Raw genomic sequence first — 27,327 nt, 5'->3', positions numbered from 1 at the left:
AACGGCATTTTTGAAACAAGTCTAAAATTGAAATTTGAGTTAATCATATATGCTTTTTTTTTGTATCTTTCCTCAGTTAATATGATAATCTTAAAAAAATAGCGTGCTTAGCTGAATTAAATCCTTCTCAAGTAAAGCAATTTTTAGGAGGTTTTATGTCACCTGCATGTTAAAGTGGAAAGGGTTCTTGCTGCCAGCTTCGCTCTAAACATCTTCCAAGACACACCGTTTAACATGCTTGACTGTCAGTTGAAGATATGAACCTAAGCACATTTGAGAGTGAGTCGTCAGAAATAACGGGCACAATATTTGCATCCAATTATCAGGGTTATTGGTGACAGCTTTGTTCAGTAAACTTTCAAAAATGAACAGCATCCGTGTCTGCTGGTTAAAAGGTTTGTGTAAAAAAATATAAAGTTTTTTTGCATGTTGTGTCTTTTGCTCAAAAAAAAAAAGTTTTTGTGGTTTGAAGTGAAATGTGTTGAATCTGTTCCGAATGAACGGGCGATGTCCGCTGGGGGTTTGGGTGCTAATAAGCCAGCTCTTTCCACAGGAACTGTGAGATATAGCAAGTGTGGAATGATATCACGTTCCCCAAGTCAACCGCTCAATCTCACCTTCCTCGCCCACTTTCACTCCGACTAGATGGATGGTCTCGCCCTCAATTTGGCGCTTCCTACTCTCGGAGAGATTGATTGGTCCGCAGGACACTTCTGACCTTTGGTATGATCCAATAAGGGATACAGGGCTCTAACCATATTAGCCAATCAAAGAAGGGAGGAGACACATTAGGAGTGAAATGAAGGTGTTCCCTTCCCTGGAGGCGTCCCGACTGATGATCTTCTTCTGTCCATCTCCTGCCAGCCCGTATCAGATGCCCAGTGGGGAACTAAAAGATGCCAATTGCACTTTGCCGAAAGGCTCTTTGCGCCAAATTTAATTTTAACATTGATTTCCCCCCTCCTACCCATCTGGGTGAATACTAAAATCATCTCTACAGGAATTTTCCAGACTCATTTTCCTCTCACTAGCCTGTCACCTTATTTGGCTCTTTAGTTGCTATTATTTTGGGTATTTTCACACTCTTATTGAGTTACCATTTTTACTTAAAAAAAAAAATGTTTTTATTAAAAGCATTAAAAATGTATATAAAAAATATGAGTTCCTTTCAGATAATAAAATCACAGTGAAGTAAATTATAATTATATAGCGCTTTTCTCAAGTGACTCAAAGCACTTTACAACTGTAAAACCCATTATCTACATCTTTAAGCGACAGTTAAACAAGTGTGGGTGGCACTAAGAGCAGGTGGGTAAAATATCTTGTCCAAGGACACAACGGCATTGACTAAATGTGACAGTGAACTCTGTGAAAAACACCCGAAAAACCTGGTCTTACTTGATAGCTTATAGCTCGAGACTGACCTAACTTGAATAGGAAAAAAAGTGTATAATATGTGATGTATCGTATTGAAACTTAAAACATGTACGAAATAAACCTAACTTAACCTAACTTCCTTTACTAAGAATGGGAAGGAAGGAAGCGATTGTGAAGGACAGTGCTGAGAAGAAGATGCGGAAGATATTCATTGAATTAAAGAAATAAATCATTAAAAACATATATATATATATATACTGTATATATATACATATATATATTCATATATATTCATACATATATATATATATATATATATATATATATATATATATATATATATATATATATATATATATATATACACAGCCCTATGTATAATATACTGTACATAGGGCTTCACGGTGGCAGAGGGGTTAGTAGTAGTAGTAGTCAGTGTTCAATCCCGCGCTTGGGATCTTTCTGTGTGGAGTTTGCATGTCCTCCACGGGGAGGACATGCGTGGGTTCCCTCCGGGTACTCCGGCTTCCTCCCGCTTCCAAAGACATGCACCTGGGGATAGGTTGATTGGCAACACTAAATGGTCCCTAGTGTGTGAATGTGAGTGTGAATGTTGTCTGTCTATCTGTGTTGGCCCTGTGATGAGGTGGCGACTTGTCCAGGGTGTACACGCCTTTCGCCTGATTGTAGCTTAGATAGGCACCAGCGCCGCCCGCGACCCCAAAGGGAATGAGCGGTAGAGAATGGATGGGCTGGATGGATAATATACATATAAAATGAAATATAAGAAACATAAATCAAACAGTACAGTAGACTGCTTTTTTATTGTTATTTTATACAATATTTAATATCTAAAAAAACATGGGGAAAAAAGATATGTAATGTTGCATCTTATTTTTTTTTGTGGGGGAGTGGGGTCGGGGGGGTCCAAGCACCAAATGAATTGATTTGGTGGATTGGGTGACTTTGACCACCCTACAAACATTTTCCTTTCACAAAAATATCTCAAAATTTCCCAATGTATGCCCGTCTGTTTAGTATATGCAATTAGAACTTGGTACAGTTGACACAAGGACGACCTTGTCTTTGAAGACCTCTGCTGGGTAATGTGCTCAGGAAAAGTCTCAAAAAGAAAATACATTTGCTGGATTATTTAAAAAAAAAAGGCCACTTTAGCAAATTTTTGACATTGTTAAAGAAAAAGACTGTACGTTGGAACATACAGTAAGAAGAGGCAGATGGTGTCAAGGGGTAGCAAATAAACAAAGTGAATGAGCCCTGGATCACACGGCCTGCCATGTAACAAGACTAGAAAGGAGTATAAAGCACCTCTTCCTCCATCTTGCCGTTTCTTCGCACCGTTTGTTTGTCATCTCCCAAAACTGACATAATTGATCTTGGGAAGCCAGGGTCTTAGATAAAGACTCGGCCCAGGAAGAATGATCCCTCTGCCGTAGATCTCTTCATTGTTATTCTCCCATGATGCCACAGCCACAGAGCCAGCAGAGCTTGGCACTTCCATGGCGTTGTTTACATGTGTGCTCACTTTCAGCTCACTGCACACACAGGATTAAGGAGAGAGATTGGAATGTTCCAAGTCGAAATACAAGCAAAAAAAGAGAAACCTTCAGCATTCCATTGCTGTCACTCAAGAATATGATTGGTTGTCATTACAGATCAATTAAGAAACAAAAGGGTTTGAAACCTCTACAGGTTTTCTCAACATTTCATGACATATTAAATATAACATTTTAAAAATACAGGAAAAAAAGACCAAATTCTAATAATTTCTAAGAGGGCCCAGAACACATTTGGGGATTACAATAGAGAGTGGATGATTACGGTAACTCCTTTCAGCTGTTTCTCCATCAACCCACCATCAGTAGCTTTTTCATATTTTCATGGACAAATGCCTGTTGTTTCGATATTACTTCAACATTCCGCGTGATCGACTCAGTCTGCGTCAATATACTGCACACGAGCAGTAACATGCTAAAATTGCTGCATTAACCCTGGAGAGCAGACTTGTACTTCTTAATTACGCCTTCGTCAAACACACCATCAGCAGCCTCTCCGTATTATCCATTGATAAATGTCCGCTGCTTAGAAATAATTTGAATACCCATAGCTGCCGTTATTGACATCTAGTTAAGTCAAGTGCAGGTTATAAAGTGCTCTGCTTGTACTGCTTCGCCTAGGCCAGCGTTTTCCAACCGCTGTGTTGTGGCAAATTGTGCAATTTCACTCAATTCGTCTAAAAACTAATTTTTGCGAGCCAATAATTATATTTACACATGTGCCGTTGTTAAGGGCTTGAGCTGTCTGGATATCGGCAGAGTAACAATTAAATACTTATCGATATCAGTAGATGGCAGCAGGTAGCTAATTAGGTTGTGGGCTTACTTTGTAGGCCTACAAGAGAATTAGTAATGTGTGGATGGTCATGGTTATGGTTTACATTCAAATTGAACATTTGCATCGGGTATTTGATGAGAACAACTTTATACTGTCTATATAGACCAGTGTTTTTCAACCTGTTTTAAGCCGGGGCGCAATTTTTTCATTAAAAAATCCAGACGCACACAGCCAGCAGAAATCACTAAGAAATTAAACTCAGTAGACAATAAAAAGTCGTGGTCACAATTATTGACTATGAATTTAAACCATAAAAAACCATGCATCAAAAAAGCTCTTTGAGTGCTTTTCCCCGCACCTGTTTTGTTTTAGCAATCAATATTTAAGTTGTTGCTATCTTTTTGTGTGTGGACATTGTTGATTGTTATGTCATGTACGGATGTACTTTGTGGACGCCGTCTCTGCTCCACAAGCTGTAAGTCTTTGCTGTTGTCCAGCATTTTGTTTTTGTTTACTTTGTAGACAGTTCAGTTTTAGTTTATTCCTGCATAGCCTTCCCTAAGCTTCAATGCCTTTTCTTAGGGGCACTCACTTTTTGTTTATTTTTGGTTTAAGCATTAGACACCTTTTTACCTTCACTCTGCCTACCGCTGTCGTCTACATATTGTGATCGCGACAAACCATGTTCCCGACATCTACAAAGGGGACGGCGTGGCGCAGTGGGAAAGAGTGGCCGTGCGCAACCCGAGGGTCCCTGGTTCCATACCCACCTAGTACCAACATAGTCACGTCCATTGTGTCCTGAACAAGACACTTCACCCTTGCTCCTGATGGGTGCTGGTTAGCGCCTTGCATGACAGCTCCCTCCATCAGTGTGTGAATGTGTGTGTGAATGGGTAAATGTGGAAGTAGTGTCAAAGCGCTTTGAGTACCTTGAAGGTAGAAAAACGCTATACAAGTACAACCCATTTATCATTTAAAGCAATTAGCTACCTACTAATTTTGAGGAGAATAACATGGTTACTCTGCCGAGCTCCAGACAGCCCCGACACTCAATAATGGCACATTATTTGTGGATTATAATTACTGTTTTGCAAAAAAATGTTTTTACCTAAATAGGTTAAACTACATAATCTCCCACAGCACCCCAAACTTTATCTAACGGCACAGCACGGTGGTTGAAAAACACTGATATAGACTACTAAGTTTCATTTTGTTAACATGTTCTGCTGGTGGTGTGCCTCAGGATTATTTCAATGAAAAAATGTGCCTCCGCTTAAAAAAGGTTGAATACCACTGAACTAGTCAACTACATGCATACCTCGAGTGTGATTCTGCATAATGTATTTATTTAATTTGATTAATATCATCCAAATCTTCTTCCCACCATTATACCTTTACACTTACTTTTTCTAGCTATAAACTAATTCTAGCGAGTAAGACCGGACGTTTTGAACGGATCTCACAGGGTTCACTGTGACATTCGCTACGCCAACTAATGGTGAGAAGGCTTGCAACCTCAACTTTGGCTCGCAGCCTAAAGCCGAACAATTAGCCGAGAGACAGCTCGTATCCCAAAAACTTGTAAACTGTAGCACTCATAGGCCAAGGCAGAACTGTACATTCCAACGGACTCCATGCTGTGCTCTCCTCACTTTGGACCGGCGAGCGTGCCAAGCAATGAAATATGCATCATTTTCACTCCCTCATCTCCTTCCTTCCACATTTTTCCATGATCTTCAGGAAGCACTGATTGGAAATGGATAGTGCGTGCACTTCCTACTTTAGCTAGCTTGTAAATAGCATGTGGAGTATGCGAAGTAAATTGGTTGGATGGCAATTGAGTGGTTCTAATTGGTGTCTCTTGTTGGGTTAGAGTGCTAATGGCAGCCTTCCTATATTGAAGGGTATTTACAAAAAAGGGCTGTGCCGTGTCTGTAATGCGGCAAACTTTTTCCCCTTCCCCAAAAAAACAGAACTCCTTTTTCTATAAAGTGTCTCTTAAGAAACTAGCAAAGGTGAGTTTTTTTGAAAGGATGCTTTAATTGGACATCCACAGCAGTGCTGCTGCTGTATCGCATATATCAAGCTAAATAGCATCGATGTCTCTAGCGGAAGGCAAACATTGTGGTAGCGCGACTTAACGAGCGTCTGATTTACGAGCACATCCGAGAAGTAAGCACCGCAGAAGGAAACAGCACAGGTCGGCAAGTTTTCATGTGGCGCAGGTTTTTTTTTTTTTTTTTATTTATTGAGCTTTGCGCTAAAATTTGTCAAACAAAAAAGGAAGATAGTGCACTTCCGTATTCATTATTAAACCAATAAAAGCGGAAAAACTATCTTAGCAACATCATTCGCCCGATTTTCTTGAGTGCGTGTTCGTGTTTAGCTTTGATGTTTTCCAGGTCAAATTGTTGCTTAGCAGAGTTCGTTGTAAACAATCCTATGAAAACAAATTGCATATACTGTACAAGCCACACCCACTGAGCTGTTGTAATTCCAAAGCATTAGCACCCTGGACCAAGAGCAGGCAAAAGGTTTATTAGCAATTTCAAAATTCCTACCATGTATTAAATATAATAGCCCCACCCACATAGGTGTTTAAAAGGCAAATCCGGGCAGTAATGCTGTCTTGGACTGGTGTGTGGGATGATGATTTTGGATTGTCCTGAAGAATTTGAAAGCAATCCTACTTTTTTCACTGTCAAAGAACCAAACTTTATGAATGTTTTTTGTGACCAACAAGTATGTGCTCCAATCACTGCAAAACAAACAAGAGTTATAGAAATTATTGGAAACTAAAGGCAGCCAAGACAATATGTTCTTTATAAGTGTATGTGAAAAACTTTACACCACGACTGTATATATACATATACACATACATATATAAATATATATATATATATATATATATATATATATATATATATACGCACATATACATACATATATATATACACACATACATACATATGTAAATATATACATATACACACATACATATGTAAACATATATACACATATATATATATATATATATATATATATATATATATATAATTACACACACACACACACATACATATATATATGTGTGTGTGTGTATGTATATATATATATATATATATATATATATATATATATTGTGTCGCTATGACGGCATCTTGTATGTTGTGATATGCATGCTCTGAAAGTAAACGTTATGAACTCAGTCAACACTCCTCGTCTGCATTATTCATAAATAGACAGACAACACATATACTCCGCTGCTTCACAGGCCGCTGGATGTAGCCGGCAAAGTATTCCCATGCTAGCTAGCCGGTCTAGCAAGCACGCCTCATTCAGTCCAAAACGGCCCGATCAATCCACATTCAGAATTGTCTGGCGGTCGTAAGTGATCCCCAAGTGACCACGCTTTAAGCCAGCCATGAAATTTGCAGAATTGTCCGGTATTTTTGCCAAATGTTCCATCTTTACCAAGAGCCCCTCCACGCCAAAGTACATCCGGGAGATGCCATCTTGTTAATAAAAAAGCGTTAACAAATAAAAGCATGTAAACAACATACGCAAATGTGCGTTAAATTAAATGTCGGCGTTAATAAATTGATGAGTTAACGCGTAATTAACGCATTAATTTGCCCACCCCTAATATATATATACATACACATATACATACACATATATATATACATACACATATATATACATACACATAGATATATATATATATATATATATACATATATATACATATATATATATACATATATATACATACATATAAATATACATATATATATATATATACATATATATATATATATATATATATATATATATATACATATATATACATATATACATACATATATATACATACACATATATACATATATACATACATACACATATGTATACATATATATACATATACATATGTATACATATATACGTATATATACACATATATACATACATATATACATATACATATATATGCATATATATACACATATATATATACATACATATATATACATATACATATATACATATTAACTTGCATTTACTGATGTAGCGACCAACTCTAGTTACTGACAGTGGTTTTCTGAAGTGTTCCTAAGCCCATGTGGTGATATCCCTTACACACACAGATGTCGCTTTTTGATGCAGTACCGCCTGAGGGAACGAAGGTCCGTAATATCATCGCTTACGTGCAGTGATTTCTCGAGATTCTCTGAACCATTTGATGGTATTACAGAACATAGATGGTGAAATTTACAAATTATTTGCAATAGCCCATTGAGAAATGTTGTTTTTAAACTGTGTGAAAATTTGCTCACACATTTATTCACAAAGTGGTGACCGTTTCCCAATCCTTGTTTGTGAATGACTGAGCATTTCACGGAAGCTGCTTTTATACCCAATCATGGCACCCACCTGTTCTCAATTAGCCTTCACACCTGTGGGATGTTCCAAATAAGTGTCTGATGAGAATTCCTCAACGTTATCAGTATTTATTGCCACCTTTCCCATCTTCTTTGTCACGTGTTGTGGCATCAAATTCTAAAGTTAATGATTATTTGCAAAAAAAAAGTGTTTATCAGTTTGAACATCAAATATGTTGTCTTTGTAGCATATTCAACTGAAAATAGGTTGAAAATGATTTGCAAATTATTGTACTCCGTTTATATTTACATCTATTAAAATTTCCCAACTCATATGGAAACGGGGTTTGTACACATATATACATATACAAATGTATACATATTTATATACAAACATACACACACATATGCATACATACACATATATACATACACTTACACCAGTGACGTGCAGTCAGGGGAGGCAGGTGAGGCTGGGCCTCACCTGCCATCATGGAAAGAAAAAAATATGTAAAAACAAAACTTGAATTGTTTGTATCCAGTGACTGTACTATAGAGTTATTTTCCATTTAACTTCACCAGTTTTCAATTATTTGTATTCAAAATCGCTGAATTTTCACATTTGCCATTCAAATACTGAGAAGAGACTTGCAGTGAGTCACAGCCAGTTGAGCCTCACCATGGATTGCGCAATGACTCGGCTAACTGCTGTGTCTGCTGTGCAGTGAGACCGTATTGCTATATGAATTATATCATACATTTCCATAGTTTAGCTAGCTGAGGTATATAATGTACAGTGTATTTTGTCAACAACTGTATGTTGTTGACAATAGAGTCAACAATAACAACAGTCTATCGCCGAGTTTTGACGATAGAGTGTGTCGATGTTGAGATATTAAGCCGAGTTGGTAAGTGAATTTGATTGCTAATAGTAGCTACTAGCCGTACCCATGTATTTTCTGTGGGCGGTTAGCATCGGGTTTTAATCCTGTTTCCTCCAATGTTTCTGATCCGATTGAATTTATATTTATGTTGAGTCTTTATTTTTGGTACTTAAATATGGTGACTGAGTATTGTGGCGTTTTAAGGCCATATGCATTTTTTTTGCTACAGTAAAGACAATGAATGGACACGGCCGCTGGAGCGCGATTACACCTGTCATTGTGACAACACTGTGTACTGTCGTATTTGTTATTTTGTACATACATGTGATTATTTAATATTGTTAATCTTAGCAGTTTATCGCTAATAATGATAATAATAAGTGTAATTTATTTATTGAAGTTCGAACGATAGATGACTTAATGTTGATATTTATGTGCGCACATTGATTGAACTCCGGGTCCTGTGTTTACGTAGGCCAGGTCCCAAAGTCTTGGATGGCGAGCTGTAGATAGGCCTCAAGCCCGAGCCTAAGGATCTCCACCTCCTCAACCCCTGAACTCAACCTGCTCTGGGCGGGCCGGTAGGCGGCTTATAGCCGAACCCCTTGCCTCGCACTTCATTGCTCTGCGGCCTTTTGCGCCACCTCATACACAACCTGCCCATAAACTGAACTTTCACTACAAACTGTCATATCCACAACGACAACCCGTGTGGCTGTATGAACTGCGAATGCACATATGGACTGCGATCAGTCTCATATGGCTCCTAAAACTTGAAGAACTTTTGATATTACTTTTTATGAATTACCTGAACTAAAACAACATTGCTTGTTGAGATTCCTTTCTGTTTTGTCTTTTGTTTTGAATGGCCATTCCTATTAATGTCTGTTCACTAGTTGTTGCACTGCACATGTTTAAGTAACACCAGCATCATTTAAAGTATTTAATTGTGTCTGTCCTACTCTCTCCGAGTCGTAATATAGACTTCTGATTTGCCCAAATATTGAGAACTTCTACTATACTAGCTAAAGTACCTACTACATTAAGGTAAAGTACCAATTATTGTCACACACACACTAGGTGTGGTGAAATTTGTCCTCTGCATTTGACCCATCCCCTTGTTCACCCCCTGGGTGGTGATATACACATATACATATATATAAATATATATATACATACATACAGTACATATATATATGTGTGTATTTATGTGTGTATATATGTATACATATTTACACATTTGTATAAATATATACATATATATTATATATACATATACACACACATATATACATATATTATACGCGCACCCACACACACGCACGCACAAACACACACACACACACACACACACACACACTCACACACACACACACAGCTTGTGAGAGTGCATTCATCAATGTCAGAAGCACTACTCCGTATTAAATATGAATATCATATTAGTGGACTCAACAGGAAAGAGTTTGTAACGACTCTGTAATCAATATAAAATGCATAATACCCGATATCCTAATGTTAGGTGAGATTAAAATTTGGTACTTTTATAGGTACAGTCCAAATTATGTCAGTACTAAGGAGTACCAATTTTTTGTGCATATGTTGACAAACCTGGTTAGCACCAGCTAGGGTTAGGGTTAGAAAGGCACTAGCTCATTTTACATGGCGATTCCAACATCTCCAAATGTATTAATCAAAACCATGTGCACGTTACAATCAAACAGCTGGTGTGTAATCAAGGCAATGCTTACTGTATAAACAGTTTGTGGGGCTCCACAAATTTGATTAAAAAGTGTTAGAACACTTGTTAGAACATCTGAATTGCAAAGCAATCATTTTCAGCTCAGTGTTAAATATTGAATAAAAATGTGTGTTTATCGTTATAGAAATTTACATGAGCACGTAACCACATGAACACAACAAAAGTACCAGAAATTGATACGATTTAGTACTGATACTTATTCTACGGCACCAGAAATTGGGACTATATCTGTTCAAATGTTAAAGGTACCCATCCATATAGGTGTCAAACATTAGTTCAAATGCTATGAGGAAGTGCTAAATTTAGAGGCTCGAAGAAACGTTGGCAGTCCAACATTGGCGAGCCCTCCAAGAGTGTGAAGAAGTGGTTAAATAAATAAAAAAAAACATCATGGGAGAGGAGAAGAGGACAGCAGGAGGGTTTTCTTCTTCTTCTTCTTCATGCCTGGCAAGCGCAGGCATGTTCTTTGGGAATGGATCAACATTTCCTGAAAAAAAACGCTCCCCATGCCAGGTGTATCTAATTATCTGACAGTGCATCCTTATTATGAAGCGGCCCATGAGAGTCCCAGGCTTGGCTCCGAGAGTCTTGGACCGCCATCAAGGTGCTCCTGACGCTGGGATAATGGAGCTGCTTTACCAAATACCAAAATAGTGAACATGCAGCCTACAATACTGTTGGAAATAAAGGGTAGAAATGTTTCTGTTAAAATGACTGCATTATGTCACTTGAGATCAGAGAAAATCCTGCACGATTTCAGTAAATTCTGTGAGATTAGAAATGAGATTATTACTGTAGAAATGTGGTTGTCATGTGTCATTCTTACATAGAACACCCATAACCATACAACCAGAAAGGGAACATATTGCAATGCATGAAAGACATTACAAGCATAACTGTCATGGCTACTCAGGACGTCCATCCATTTTGTACCGCTTATTCCCTTTCGGGGTTGCTGGAGCCTATCTCAGCTACAAACGGGCGCAAGGCGAGGTACGCCCTGGACAAGTCATCACCTCGTCACATGGCCAACAAAGATAGACAACATTCACCCTCGCATTCACACACTGGGGACCATTTAGTGTTGCCAATCAACTTATCAGTACAATACGGTGGAAAAACAGTGTGTCAATAATAGGAATGATGATAACAATTATGAAACTAATAATAATACAAGTAAAAAACAGTTTGCCTGGTGTACTAAAGGTCTGCATATGTTAAAACAGTGGTTCTCAAATGGGGGTATGCGTACCCCTGGGGGTACTTGAAGGTATGCCAAGGGGTACGTGAGATTTTTTTTTAAATGTTCTAAAAATAGCAACAATTCAAAAATGATTTATGAATATATTTATTGAATAATACTGCAACAAAATATGAATGTAAGTTCATAAACTGTGAAAAGAAATGCAACAATGCAATATTCAGTGTTGAAAGCTAGATTTTTGTGGACATGTTCCATAAATATTAATGTTAAACAGTTCTTTTTTTGTGAAGAAATGTTTAGAATTAAGTTCATGAATCCAGATGGATCTCTATTACAATCCCCAAAGAGGGCACTTTAAGCTGATGATTACTTCTATGTGTAGAAATCTTTATTTATAATAGAATCACTTGTTTATTTTTCAACAAGTTTTTAGTTATTTTTATATCCTTTTTCTAAATAGTTCAAGAAAGACCACTACGAATGAGCAATATTTTTGCACTGTTATGCAATTTAATAAATCAGAAACTGATGACATAGTGCTGTATTTTAATTCTTTATCTCTTTTTTTCAACCAAAAAATGATTTGCTCTGATTAGGGGGTACTTGAAATAAAAAATGTTCACAGGGTGTACATCACTGAAAAAAAGGTTGAGAACCACTGTGTTAAAACATGCAAACTTGATAGCACACGCAAAGCTGATCTACTAAGCTGGGGCACAGGGGACTGTGTCTATTAAATGAGCAAAATAGAGAGCACAATCCATTACGTGTGTCTGTCTTCATGAATACGCAGAATAGATACGGCTTTTCAAAATGGCCACAATTATAGGATGAGATGCATTTTTAATCATTTAGCGTTAGCAATTTGATTTATCAACAATAAAACTGTCCTGCAACTGCCGTTTTGCCTCTTTTTTTAGCACGTTTGAAATTAAAGTGCACACTGGTACAGTTATGCACACATGGCTGTGAGAAAGGAGGCAATCAGTGCAATATGACATATTGAGAGAACATATTTCGTCTGTGCACGTGTCAACACATTTAGACTGTTAGAAATAAAAATATTAGACATATGGTCTATCCAGCAATAACATTTATCATTGTATAGCTGCTGGATGACTTAAGGGGCTGATTAAAACAAATACATATATTTTGTGAAGGTGGCTGCATGAGTTTTTTTAATTTTATTTTATTCATTTTTTCTTATAATCAATCAATCAATCAATCAATGTTTATTTATATAGCCCCAAATCACAAATGTCTCAAAGGACTGCAAAAATCATTACGACTACAACATCCTCGGAAGAACCCACAAAAAGGCAAGGAAAACTCACACCCAGTGGGCAGGGAGAATTCACATCCAGTGGGACGCCAGTGACAATGCTGACTATGAGAAACCTTGGAGAGGACCTCAGATGTGGGCAACCCACCCCCGCCCCCCCCCCCCCCCTCTAGGGGACCGAAAGCAATGGATCTCGAGCGAGTCTATCATGATACTGTGAAAGTTCAATCCAAAGTGGCTCCAACACAGCCGCGAGAGTTCAGTTCAAAGCGGATCCAAGACAGCAGCGAGAGTCCCGTCCACAGTAAACCATCTCAAGCAGAGGCGGATCAGCAGCGTAAAGATGTCCCCAACCGATACACAGGCGAGCGGTCCATCCTGGGTCCCGACGAGCGGTCCATCCTGGGTCTCGACTCTGGACAGCCAGTACTTCATCCATGGTCATCGGATAATACATATTTTATTATTATTACACTGATTGTAGCTGAGATAGGCACCAGCGCTCCCCTCGACCCCAAAGGGAATAAGCGGTAGAAAATGAATGGATGGATGTATATCCAATGTGGAAAAAGTTGTTGTAATATGCATTTTCTTGCCCCTGCCTCATTCCAGACGCCCCATCACGACACCGCATTTCCTTCCACGGCGCGCCTTCAGCATGCTAAAAATACTGTAGGTTCTGTTGTCAAGACCCCCGCCTCAATATAGCCCAGAAAAGATGGTTCATATTATATTTGTGTGCTACATGTCAACAAGACGAAATGCCACAGGTTGGACCATATAATGTTATAAATGTGGAGGAAAATCAGAGTGTTTCCTTGGTGACAGCCGGTATACACGCTAAATCTTCATTTAAATAGGGCGTCTCATGCATCACTTTTGCACTTGTTATCAATCGTACTTGTAGTCTTAATAGATCACACCTAAGTTCATAGTTTGTACATGCTATTAAGTGTATGGTATTTGGATCTTAGTTGATCAGGGCCTTAGTCTTGAGTAAAGCAACTACCCTCTCATGTTTGCAAATGTGTCCATTTTGTATTGTTATGTACACACTGGGTTAACTTCCTTTTGCACTTCTATTTTAGTTACAAGCAGTACACGTCTTTGTCTTAGCTGATCAGTACAAATGGAAGGAATAGAGTGCAGCGCTCAAGGCCGCCTTAATGCAAGGGCTCACCTGGGCTGAAGCCCAGGGGCCCCACTCTATCAGGAGCCACCAATTTTGACGGTGGAATGAAATGATTTGTAGTTGTCAATCACACACAGTTCAGCCTTGTCTAGCCATTGTGTTCTCTCTCTCTCTCTCTTTCGGCTGCGTTGTTTTTTTCTACTGTTCCGAGCAGGGCTCGAACTCACAAAGCCAGCGTGAAAGACCAGTGTACCACTACTGAGCTAAAACATAGGCAGTCTCCCAGAAATTAATTATATTTATTGCATTGCAGCTGTTCTGCTGAGAAAATGTATGTTTTGTTTTTCCTCAAAATGTGTTTTTTTCAGGTGGGCGAGGAGATTATTGACCGCCCCACCTCCTTAGGTTTCCTACGCCTCCACTTAGGATTTTGTTTTTGACCCAAAAAAAATTCAGCTGCAAATCTACCCTGCGTTTGGATAAAGAAAATCTCCAGTCCCATGACTTTGATAAATAAGGTGAGAAATATTATAGGATTAAAAAAAACAAAAAACGAACTTGTTCAAAGATAGCGTTCCTGTGACTCTTCCCTCCATCCCTCATTCATCGTCGTGTTGAATCTGGGTCGTCCACTAAAGCACAACACTGTAATGCAAACTTCTTGTGTGGGAGGGGGAAAGGTACCAATAGAGAAGATACAATACGATCCCAAAAATGGGTGGAGCTAGCTGTCAACCATGTTGATTAAAACTTTGCAATGATGTCATTCAAGCTGGGTAACTTGCACATACGATCCCTACTTTCTGTTTACCCAAAACCATGTATATGCCTTTTATTCACTTATTTAGATTGTATGTACTGTGTCTTAAAAAAATGTTCTAATTATACTTATTTGAATAAAAAAACAAAAACAATTGAACACTAAATAACTTTGAGTTGCATTCAAATGTATGCAATAATATTACTCATTGTGTACGTTTCCACAAAAGGGAAGGGAGGGCGTGGGACCACCAGACTCCCCGGCGTTCATTACCATCTAATGTCAAGTATTTCTGGTGTTACGTGCAGCCTCAGTGATTCAACTTTGCTTGCACCACACACACTTTCCACTTCATTATCTCAGCTCCCATTCTCTTAGCTCCTTCCGTCCAACACCACCACCACCCTTCTGAGACTGCAAATCACACCTCATTGGCTCTAAAGGCACCAAAGAAAGTGTCAAACCTCACACTTTTCTCAACGCATTTATTTTATAAGACATTTGCCTTCGTTGAGGACTCCTTAGAAGAAGTCGCATAGAACGTGTAGCGGAAAAATGCGTAAATGATGAGAAATCTGCTAAATACTTTGGGTGAATGAAGAAATGCGTGCACAATGCTTCCTTAACCAGCCATAATTAACTTATTTTTAACACTTGTATGACTCTTAAAAGCAGCACACATGTCACGGTCTTGGCTGCCCAGTACAATAGGGTGGAAATACCGTAAGTCAATTAATAGTAAAAGTAGTATTTTCTTTAAGTGGAACAGAATGCTGTTATGTGAAGCAACTCACCTCCAAAAGCCATTTACTGCTTAACTTCTTTTTACACTTGCATGCACATTAATACAGTTAAAAATTGTATCATGGTTGCGACAGTTTGAGGGTGGAATAGAATAATTAACTGTCCACTATTTTCAACAGGAACACCATGGGTTTTTTTTTTTGGCTTTTGTTGGAGAAAGCTGCTGAATATGTGAGTGTATGGAATGCAGGAACGTGTGCACACTACATCCTAACTTTGCACAATAGAATGGGGTAGGGGAGAAAAGTGCTCACTTACTGTTTAAATCGGTGGATGAATGCAAAAGCACCTGGTAACTGCATGAAGAAGATATATAGAAATAAGGAAGGCAATTATCAAAAATGGATAAATGTGAATGTCCAAACTTGCTTACCAGGGCTTGGTGGTTTAATTCCTAAGGAAATTCCAGAGGAGTCCTCTTTTTGTTCCTTTCCAAAGTCAGAAAACAGCAATGCATGTCTTAGTCCCACAGAAAAAAAAAACAGGCTGGAAGAGAGCAAAATTCCTTTAGACTCCCTCCTCTTTGGGGAAAAAAAAAGTCCCTTCACAACATCTGGTGGGGACGAGATGGACACTGATGCTACCTGCTCTCTGTGACCGTGTCCGGATAAGCGCGCCAAGAAGACTTGCGGCAGAGTGGAGAGGGGGAGAGAAAGAAACGCTTTTCCCGAGGAAATGCAGTCGCTGTCGGGTTTACACCAGCATACACACACACACACACACACACACACACACACACGCACACTGTGCATGGAAAGGAAGCGAGCAAAAGACAGAGGGAGACAGAGGGATGAGATAAGGATGCTGAGATCAGAGCTGCACTTCCCATTCCCCCCGCATGGGGGCCGATGACAGAATATGATGAGGTGTTCAAAAGCATTTTTTACAATTGTTATGTATTGTTAATTAATGTTTTGAATACAAACAAGTACATATATTTGAATTATTACCATTTTATTATTATATATATTTATCTCGAAATGTGAAAATACTTATACTTTTAAATGACTGCATTATTTCTTCTCGGTAGCATTGGAATCAACGAATTGTTCTGGTGACCGACTGCAAAAACACTTGAAAATATCCTCCTATTCGACAGAAGCGCTCTAAAGTGGTGGCAGCCTCTTCTACTGATGAGCTGATCGATACATCACAATTTCCAGGTTCTCTTTTCAACATGTTTGAAAAGGAGTAGGAAGAAGCAGATCATATTTATTTCCACCCCTTTGTCATTGGGTAGCAATTGCTAACACGTTTGTTGCCTTCCTGTTCTCAATATATTCACAATATACTCCATAAAAAATACAACTCAAAAATAAATCAATGAACAATAATTAGTCAAGTAAAATGTATTTCATATGGTGAGATGAATACGATTATCAATAAGTTCAGAATGTTTATCATAGTTCTTTTTGTACTTTGTAAACTGTGGTGTCTCACTCCAGCACCGCCTGACAGGTAAGCACCTCACAGGGGAGGAGCCAGGGCATGGAGGCGGAGTGAAACATGGAAGACAACGCCCCAATCTTGGCCGCATCATCGAGGAGCAGTACATTCCCCTCTTCCTGTTCAATCAGCCTGAAGTGCCACCAGCTGCGCGGCCAGGTCGGGCCCAGCTACAAACCTTTCTTAACTCTGCCTCATTCAGGTCTGGCTCTCCTCAGTGTCAGGGCAGGTGCATCAGGCGGTAAGTGAGACAACCACTATTCCCCCACTAAAGACATTACTGGTGAAATGTTTACTTATGTTGTGTTTCTATTGTTTATAACAATTACTTATGACCTTTGAAGACGTGTGCTGTGTGAAGGACTGAGAGCCCCGGACAGGAGATATTTACTTTTGGTCACTTTAAGTTTGATTCTTCCACACCCCACCCTTTCTAAAAAGACTTGTATAATAAATACCCTTTTTTGGCTTGCTAGTGGGAGTCAGGGCACTACATATAGTGGAGAATGCGGGTACACTGATTCACGTCATCCTCTGATGGTGTCACACACAGAAGCTCTAAGTGCTTTGTTAAAAAGCCAAGCTGAACTTCAAAGTGCAGTACAATAGTTAGTAAAAAAAAATTGCTAAAGATGTGGCTATTACACGGGCACCCGCAAAGGTCCTAACTAAATACTTTGGAAAGGATGATGTGGAAGCCTACTTGGAGTTGTTCGAGCGCACTGCGGCCCGGGAGAAGTGGCTGGTAGAAGAATGGGGATCCATACTGGAACCTTTCCTCACTGAAAAAGCCCAAAGTGTGTGCAGCGACCTGGCATTGGCGGATGCTCGAGACTTCAGGAGACTAAAGAAAGCCATTCTCGCCAGGCAAGGGTGCAGTCTGCCGGCCAGGGCCCAACGATATAACAACTGGACCTTCCAGGCCACCCAGCCTCCACGTCAGCAGGTAGCCGCACTGCTCCGCATAACACACAGCTGGCTAACGAGCGAAGGCAACCCCCCCTCCATAGACCGACTAGTGATAGACCGCTGTATCCAAGCCTTGCCATCTGATGCCCGAAAATATGCCGCACAAGTGAGCCCTCCAACTGTGGCCTTTTAAGAGAACCACCAAGTGAGCATGGAAATGCTGTGAACCACCGGGGAAGAGAGGCTCGGCCGCGACCGCCGAAGAGCGCCACCGCCAGCGTTACCGGCAACGCTGTCCTTACCCCAGCCTTGGGGCGCTGCCCCTGAGAGGCCCAGTCGGCCCCCCAGCGGAAATGTTATGTGTGTGGACACCCGGACCACATGTCTTGAGCGTGCCTGGAACGCGACCGTGATGTGTCCATGGCCAGGACCCCCAGCTCAGATGCAGGCAAACCATGCCTCCACACAGGGAGTGGACAAGGAAAACATGCCCGCCTTCCAGTAAAGATCGGGGGGACCGATGCACATGCATTGCTGAACAGTGGGAGCGCTGTGACTTTGGTACACGCTGACTTGGCCAGACCCATCAGCAAAGACACCGTTCCAGTGACGTGCGTACATGTAGATGTCTGCCAGTATCCGGTGAGCTACATACACATTCAGACACCCCGAGGTGAGGCACTGGTATTGGCTGGAGTGGTACCAAACCTGCCTGTTCCACTGCTTATTGGGTCCGACTGTGTACTCTTTGGCCGTTACTGGACCCCGAGTTTTAATACAAATGCCATTCCGCCGCCACCACAATGGACAAAGTACGAGACCGCTTGCGGCCTGCCCCGCGTTTAGGCCCTCGTCAGAGGCCCTACGGAGTGACAGCTCAGCTGAAAAGGAGTGACGGGAGAGTAGAAAGGAGAAGACAGAAAAGGGTGGGGACCCATTTTTGGAGTTCCCTGTGCCAGAAGAGAGCAGCAACCCTAAAAAAGGCGAGTTTGCCACTGCCCAGTGGAATGACCAGGACCTTAGCCAGGCCCGCCAGCAAGTTGTGGAAATTGACGGACAAAAATGTGAAGGGGTGAGTGCACTAAATGCACCGTATTTTTTATTAAAAAGGGCCTTCTCTATAGAGGGGTGTTAATTAAGGGCGGGGACATAATCGAGCAACTGCTGGTACCTAAGTCTCCTATCTCCCAAGTGCTTTATCTTGCCCACACTCATCAGCTGGGAGCTCACCTTGGTGTACAAAAAAAAAATATGACCGCGTATAACCCGCTTCTATTGGCCCGGTGTGAAACGAGCCATAGAAGACTTCTGTAAGTGTTGTCCCGAATGCCAAAAGACTGCACCAAGACCCACGTATCGAAACCCCTTGGTACCGCTCCTCATCATCAGCACCCCGTTCTCACGTCTGGCAATGGACATCGTTGGACCACTCCCAAAGTCCGCCAGAGGACATCGCTACATCCTGGTGATAGTAGACTATCCCACCCGATATCCTGAGGCTGTACCATTACGGACAGCCTCAGCCAAAGCTATTGCACACAAACTGTTTATGATGTTTAGCCGTGTGGGGATTGCAGATGAGATTTTAACGGACCAGGGCACATGTTTTATGTCACAAGTACTAACCATGCTGTACCAATGGCTGAAAGTAAAGCGTATACAAACCTTTGTATATCACCCTCAGACAGATGGCCTGGTGGAACGTTTAAACTATACGTTGAAAAAGATGCTAAAAAAATGGGCCGATGAAGACGGGAAAGACTGGGATCACCTCATTCCATATGTCCTCTTTGCCATCAGAGAGGTGCCCCAGGCATCCCGTCTTCTCTCCCTTTGAGCTAGTTTATGGCCGACGTCCCCTAGGCGTGCTGGACATTGCAAAAGAAACCTGGGAGAACCAACCCTCGCCTCACCGCAGTGTGATCGACCATATCGCCCAACTACAAGCCCGGGTTCGCAAAATCTGGCCCATGGTAAGAGAACACATGGAAAAAGCCCAAAGAGAACAGGCAAGAACGTACAACCGAGGTACCACACTCAGAGAATTCCAGGTGGGGGAAAAAGTGCTGGTATTAGTACCGTCCAGCGAATGCAAGTTCTTGGCCAGATGGCAGGGCCGTACGAGATAATTGAGAGGATGGGGCCAGTCAACTACAAGGTAAACCAGCCAGGCGGGCGGGAAGGCCACCAAATTTACCATGACAATATTTTTTTAAATGGTACGCGGCCGAGCCGCTGCCATCTGCTGCTTTTTTAACTGCACCCTCTCCCAGACCACTCCCCCGGTACCTATAGGAGAGAACCTCTCCCCGTCACAAAAGCAGGAGGTGAAGGAACTTTTTGGACGGAACCAGGACCGCCTCTCTGAACTGCCAGGAAGGACCAAAATTATCTACCATGACATTGAGACCAAACCAGGAAAGGTGGTACGACAAAGGCCCTACCGAATTCCAGAAACCAGACGGGCGGATATAAAAGAGGAGGTAAAGAAAATGTTGAACCTTGGAGAAATAGAGGAATCCCAATGGTCAAGCCCAATTGTCATTGTCCCTAAATCAGACGGGTCCCTAAGATTCTGTAATGACTTTCGTAAATTGAATGAGATATCAGTGTGATGCTTATCCCATGCCCAGAGTAGATGAGCTGATAGAGCGGCTCGGCCCTGCTTGCTTTGTCAGCACCCTGGACCTGACCAAAGGCTACTTGCAGGTGCCATTGACGGAAAGGGCGAAACCAAAAACGGCCTTCTCCACACTCAAGGGGGTGTTCCAATATACCGTCTTGCCGTTCAGGATTCTTGGGGCCCCGGCAACATTCCAGAAAATGATGGACAAAATTCTACGGCCCCAGCAAGAATACGCAGCCGCCTACCTGGAAGACATTGTGATTCATAGCACCAGCTGGTCACTCCATCTCCAGCATCTCGACGCAGTCCTTAGACGTGCAGGACTGACTGTCAATGCTAAGAAGTGCTGTGTGGGTCTGACTCACATCCGATGTCATTGGCCGTCAAACTAGCAGGGGAGTCACATGACTAGTTTAGTGGCCAAGTTGGCTGGTGAGTCACATGACTAGTTATCTTTTATTTCCATATTGGCAGAAGAGAAACGTGACTAGAGTTTGGTGGCCATGTTGGCAGGAGAGTCACATGACTAGTTGTGTTTGGTGGCCATGTTTACAGAGGAGTCACCCTACTAGTTGGGTTTGGTGGCCATGTTGGCAGGGGAGTTATGTGACTAAATGTGCTTGACAGGGGAGTCGCATGACCAGTTGTATTTGATAACCATGTTGGTAGAAGAAAATTGTAACTAGAGTTTGGTGGCCATGTTGGCAGGAGTTGCATGACAAGTTGTGTTCGGTGGCCATGTTGACAGAGGAGCATACTTGTCAACCTTGAGACCTCCGATTTCGGGAGGTGGGGGGTGGGGGGCGTGGTTGGGGGAGGGGGCGTGGTTAAGAGGAGTGGCGTATAATTCACCAAGTCGAGTATTTCATATATATTTCATATATACAGTATATATATAATGTATATATATATATGCTGTATATATATATATATATATATATAAAATAAATAGTTGAATTTCCGACGGCACCTATCAAATACACAGTAATAAAAACACAGTTCTACTAACTGTACTGTGCTTGCTGGTTACTAAAAAAAACAAAACAACAACACTTACCTTTCACTATTTGAGTAACCTTTGTTCTGCCATTTGCGTATTGGCGAGCGATCTCCGAATCCGGGAACATCCTTCACGAATTTGTTGTAGACATCCGCAAATGAGAATTGGATGGCGCTTCCAGCTATCAGCATAGCCATCTTTGTCTCAGCATAAGATACACCATGGGGTCTCCATTTTGCGAAGTGGGCCATAATACTGGGTTGTGATTGTTGCTGCGCTGCGGACGCTTTGTGCTTCGCTGACTGACCGTTTATGGCTGAATATACCCGTTCGGCCGCCGTGTTCAATGGAGAAGTCTGTTCTACAAAATTTACAGGCAACATACACCTTCCCCTTCGAACTCTCCTGGATAAACTGAAATTCTTGTTTCCAATCGTTCTGGAACTTGCAAGCGTGTTTCTTCATTTTGCTCGTCAACGGTGTAATATATTGGGTTGGAGTCAATAACCAGGCGAGGTGATGAAGTTACGTCTCTTTACTGTGGGCTTCAGAACAGACTCCCTAATGCATGTTCCTTGACTGCACTTAAATGTAGAATATATTTACATTCTATTCTATGTACAGTAGAGGACAGTATTGTTCTGTTAAGAGGATCACAACAATGAGTCAGGTCTGCATGGAGCTGGAGGGGGCGTGGCCTCCAGCTCCGCCTGAATTTCGGGATATTTTTGGGAGAAAATTCGTCCCGGGAGGTTTTCGCGAGAGGCGCTGAATTCCGGGAGTCCCCCAGAAAATTCGGGAGGGTTGGCAAGTATGCAGAGTAGTCTCCCTACTAGTTGTGTTTGGTGGCCATGTCGGCAGGAGTCACATGACTAGTTGTGTTTTGTGGACAGTTTGACAGAGGAGTCACATGACTGGTTGTGTTTTATTACTATGTTGGCAGAAGATAAACGCGACTGGTTGTGTTTGGTGGCCATTTTAGCAGGAGAGTCACATGACCAGTTGTGTTTTATTACCATGTTGGCAGAAAATAAACGTCCCTAGTTGTGTTTGGAGGCCATTTTGGCAAGATAGTCACATCATGTTGGCAGGAGAAACAGCAGATAAAATGAATGTCCCATGTTAGCTTCCAATGTTCAGAGTTAACTACATATTTGACTCACAAATACTGAAAGATAAAACACAAAACGTATAGGTTAAATAAAACCAACACGTATAATGCACCTGCCATGGTTTTTCTATCTATAAAGTCAGTCGTAAGGATGTAAAAAGTTCCAGATTTTACTGTATTTGGAATTACCTCATTGGCTTTCTGTCGTCCTACAGTCTTTAGTGGATCAGATATTTTCCCTTGCTGGTGTCAAGACTTCTGATATCAGATGCGTAAGTGGGCCAGTATTGACATTTAAAATTGCATCAAAATTGAGTGTTGACATGAGATGTAGACGTGAAACAGCCAGAGATCCTAAAAATTAAAGGTTCATAGAACATTCCATAGCAAGTGTTTGGAGTCAATTTTGAAAACTGAAAAACAAAAACAGATTTTTTTTTTTTTTTTTTAAAGGGACAAGCGGTGGAAAATGGATGGATGGATGGATGAATTTAAATAAATAAATACAAATGGCCTAATGTCACAAACATGTTTTATGAGGATTAGCTGGAATGCTCTCCGTTTTAAAGATTTAGAAGAATAACAACCATGTTTATTGCAAAATGTATTGATTTTAATTGGGGTTTAGACTCCACTCCTGGAAGAGTGTAGATATTGGTATGTTGTGCATCGAATGGTTAATAACAACAACAATAATGGATTAGATTGATACAGCGCTTTCCTAAACACTCACAGCGCTTTACAGAGAGAACTGAAAACCAATCATTCTTTCACTCCACATTCACACATACATGGTACTAAGCTACATTTGTAGCCAAAGCTGCCTCAGTCTACACTGACGGAAGCGTGGCTGCCAACTTGCACCTACGTTCAAACATTCATTCACATTCATACACCAGTGTGAGCGGCAATGTGGATAAAGGCATGTAAAAAAATAAAGGCGGTGGAAATAATACATTTTTAGATGAATCCAAATTTAGACATGGACGATTATTAAATCGGATTAGTAAACGTCAATAACCAATATTTGACTTATTTATTGTAAAAATAAAGTAATGCAGACAGTTGTAAAATTTGGCTGACTACAGCGAGGCACCTCACCGAGTGATCTGACCAGCTGCTTCATTTTAGGGCTCTTATGTTCCAGATCTGCACACATTTCCATTCATTTAAAAAAAAAAATGTAATGTGAACTGTTATTACAAATGCACGTTTTTTTTAAAGTTGCAAGTAATAAACACTTATTTAACGAAACGAAAAAAAATTGGTAAAACTACATCAATATACATAAATTAAAGATGCATCAATAATCGATTTTTAATCAAATCGTAACCAAATCCTGAAGTGCCCAAAGATTCCAACCTCTAGTAAATAAAGTATACAAAAGAACTGTTGAAGTAAAGTGTCTGATGGTACTATCATATATGGTACTCGTTTTTGGACCGGGGTATAAAAAAGAATTCGTTTTGATTTATACTACTGTACTTCTTTTTGAAACATTTGTTATTTCTTATCTCTCACGACTCTGTCTTGCTACTCTATTTGTTTCTCTCTCTCGCTGGAGCATGACTGTGTGAGGGTATGCGTCGGCCATGCTTGCCATGAGGGAGACACCATGGCTAGTGTTCATCGGCTAATAACCCTGCGTGGACTAAGTCAACAGCTGTCTTTGCAAGCTCAGCGGTGGCCCCACCAAAATAAGCGAGATTATGGTTATAATTGGAGCATTTTGCAACATTACTATGCTCAAGTGCTTGGCTTGGCTCTGCTAGGCCAGCAACATTTAGGCAGCACGGCTTGTTGCACAATGTTTCCTCACTCTGTGTGAGCTCTTGGCTGCTAGTACAGGTTTAAGGGATCGGCTTGGAAATGTGTTTTGCAAACAGCAATCCTCTACTGTTTTAATGACGCAGGCTACTGCAAAAACACTGGTCATAGATCATCTCTATAATCGGTGTTTTAAGGACCAACTGTTAGTCTGAGATACTTTGTAGTATATCACAGGAGCTCTATTCTTGAGGACTTACTGACAAAACACCAGTTGAGGATCCTTTATGTGACAGGAGTAGGCTACTCTTTTTAAGGGCCAACTGCTAGTAAGAGCTCCTCTGTGTGACAAGAACGCCCTGCTGTTTTTAAGGACCTTTTGTAAAAATACCCTCTATACCAGGGGTAGGGAACCTATGGCTCGCGAGGCAGATGTGGCTCTTTTGATGACTGCATCTGGCTCTCAGGTAAATCTGAGCTGACATTGCTTGACACAATAAGTAATGAATAATTCCACTTGTAATCACAGTGTTAAAAATAATGTTGAAAATATAAAACATTCTCATGTATTTTTAATCCATCCATCCGTTTTCTACCGCACCTGTTCAAGAAGGTGTGTTAATGGTAAGAAGTTATTTATTTATTATTGGTTAGTGTGGGGCTTGCTCTCCTGGGGGGTCTTCACACCAAAAAGCACTGACATGAGAGCCTGTTTCAGGGTTACAATATTGTTTTATTTTTCAATAGTTTCCAGCAGTTGTCTTTTTCTCTTTCGTTCTCGCTCACTCTCTGGCTCTAGCTCCAACCCTGTCCCTCCTCCTGGCTGCTGCTTATAACAGAGCGACAGGTGATTAGATAACAAGGCCCATGTGGGCCATCTACGCACCTGTCGCTGATTTCGAGGCCGGTCCTGGCACACCCCGCTTTGCTGCAGGCCCACAGGCCACGCCCCCTCCACAGTTAACTTCAGAATACCAATGTTATTACAAAGAATAAGAGACCTATTATACTCTACTAATGTTGGTCTTACTTAAAAATGCACGCGTTTAGTTGTGTTCAGTGTTGAAAATAATATTATATGGCTCTTACGGAAATGCATTTTAAAATATTTGGATTCTTGGCTCTCTCAGCCAAAAAGGTTCCCAACCCCTGCTCTATACAACAGGAGCTGTTTTTAAGACAATCTACGTAACCCTTTCTAAACTTTAGGTTTCATCTTTAACTCTATTTCCCCCCCCCCCCCCCCCCCATTCGCTTTTTGCAGTGAGTCACAAAAATCTCCTTATCTCAGTGTAAAAGCAAACCGGAGACAAAACTCTGCAGTGATCACTTTATCTTTCTCCCACTCAAGTTTTATTTATATTGCACTTGGAAGACATCCAGTGATAGCTTTTTTGGCCAGCCGATAATGTAGCATTATATAAGATAGACCATCGTTAAGTCTATTAATGCCGCTATAATTCCTATTATAACATTTGGACCTACAGAGTACTTACAAAAAGGTACAAGACCAAGTAAATTTGCGGAACATTGGAAAATCAATACGGAGGTAGGATGAAAAAGAGCATTACTGAAGTGAACACTTTCATAAAATACATCCTAGATTTTGTGTTTTACCCTTAAAAGCAGCTTAGAACACAAAATGTGATGAATTCAGTTTTGTGGTATGATTTGGAAAGGGAAAGCTCAAGAAGTTCTTTAAATATTCTATTTCATGTCTTTTTTTTATAAACATACTTAATTGTTGTCTTGGGCAAAATGAAGTTAGGCTAGCACAGGGGTAGGGAACCTATGGCCGTAGAGATGGATGTGGCTCTTTTGATGACTGCATCTGGCTCTCAGATAAATCTTAGCTTAACATGATAAGTAATTATTAATTCCGTTGGTAATCACAGTGTTAAAAATAACATTCAAATTATCAAACATTCTCAAGCATTTTAATCCAACCATCCATTTTCTATCACATCTGTTCAAGATGTTGCATTAATGGTAAGAAGTATTATATTTATTATTGGTTAACTTTTACAATAACAATGTTATTAAAAAGAATAAGAGACTCATTATAATCTAAAAATGTTGGTCTTAAAAATGCACGCATTTAGTTATATTCAGTGTTAAAAAATATTATATGGCTCTCACGGAAATACATTTTGAAATATTTGGCTTTTATGGCTCTCTCAGCCAAAAAGGTTCCCGATCCCTGGGCTAGCAGCTGTAAAAACCGAAAAAGGATCGGATGCAGTACTTTTGTCACATTCTTATTTTAACATTGTTTGTTTGGATCTAGGATGTAGAGCAAGGAAAGGTGAAGTTCAGGCAAAAACATCGATTTATTTGGAAAACACAGGCTCATCACCTTTGAAAACCCCCTTGGAGGTGAGGGGAGCAGTGAGCAGCATGGTGGCCGTGCCCGGGGATCATTTTTTGTGATTTAACCCCCAATTCCAACCCTTGATGTTGAGTGCCAAGCAGGGAGGTAATGGCTCCCATTTTTATAGTCTTTGCTATGATTCGGCCGGGGTT

The 27,327-nt window shown here is 40.6% G+C and overlaps 1 protein-coding gene across 40 annotated transcripts in view; it reads right to left on the bottom strand.

Annotated features, from left to right (window-relative positions):
• Positions 1 to 16,660, bottom strand: part of LOC133560307 (receptor-type tyrosine-protein phosphatase delta) — a 687,524-nt gene extending 670,864 nt beyond the window's left edge. For 16 of the 40 annotated variants that reach the window (XM_061912693.1, XM_061912704.1, XM_061912706.1 and 13 more), the window contains exons 1-2: positions 16,319 to 16,649; positions 16,204 to 16,241 (exon numbers count right to left, since the gene is read on the bottom strand). The gene's annotated coding sequence lies outside the window, so the exon portion shown is untranslated. Of the gene's footprint in view, positions 1 to 16,203; positions 16,242 to 16,318 lie in introns of all 40 variants that reach the window. The other 24 variants (XM_061912687.1, XM_061912702.1, XM_061912691.1 and 21 more) reach the window with 5 other exon arrangements.
• Positions 16,661 to 27,327: the final 10,667 nt, after the last annotated feature.

This window comes from Nerophis ophidion, linkage group LG10, assembly GCF_033978795.1.
Source record: "Nerophis ophidion isolate RoL-2023_Sa linkage group LG10, RoL_Noph_v1.0, whole genome shotgun sequence".
In the NCBI taxonomy this organism is placed as follows: Eukaryota; Metazoa; Chordata; class Actinopteri; order Syngnathiformes; family Syngnathidae; genus Nerophis; species Nerophis ophidion.
This window is presented reverse-complemented; position numbering and strand designations above follow the sequence as displayed.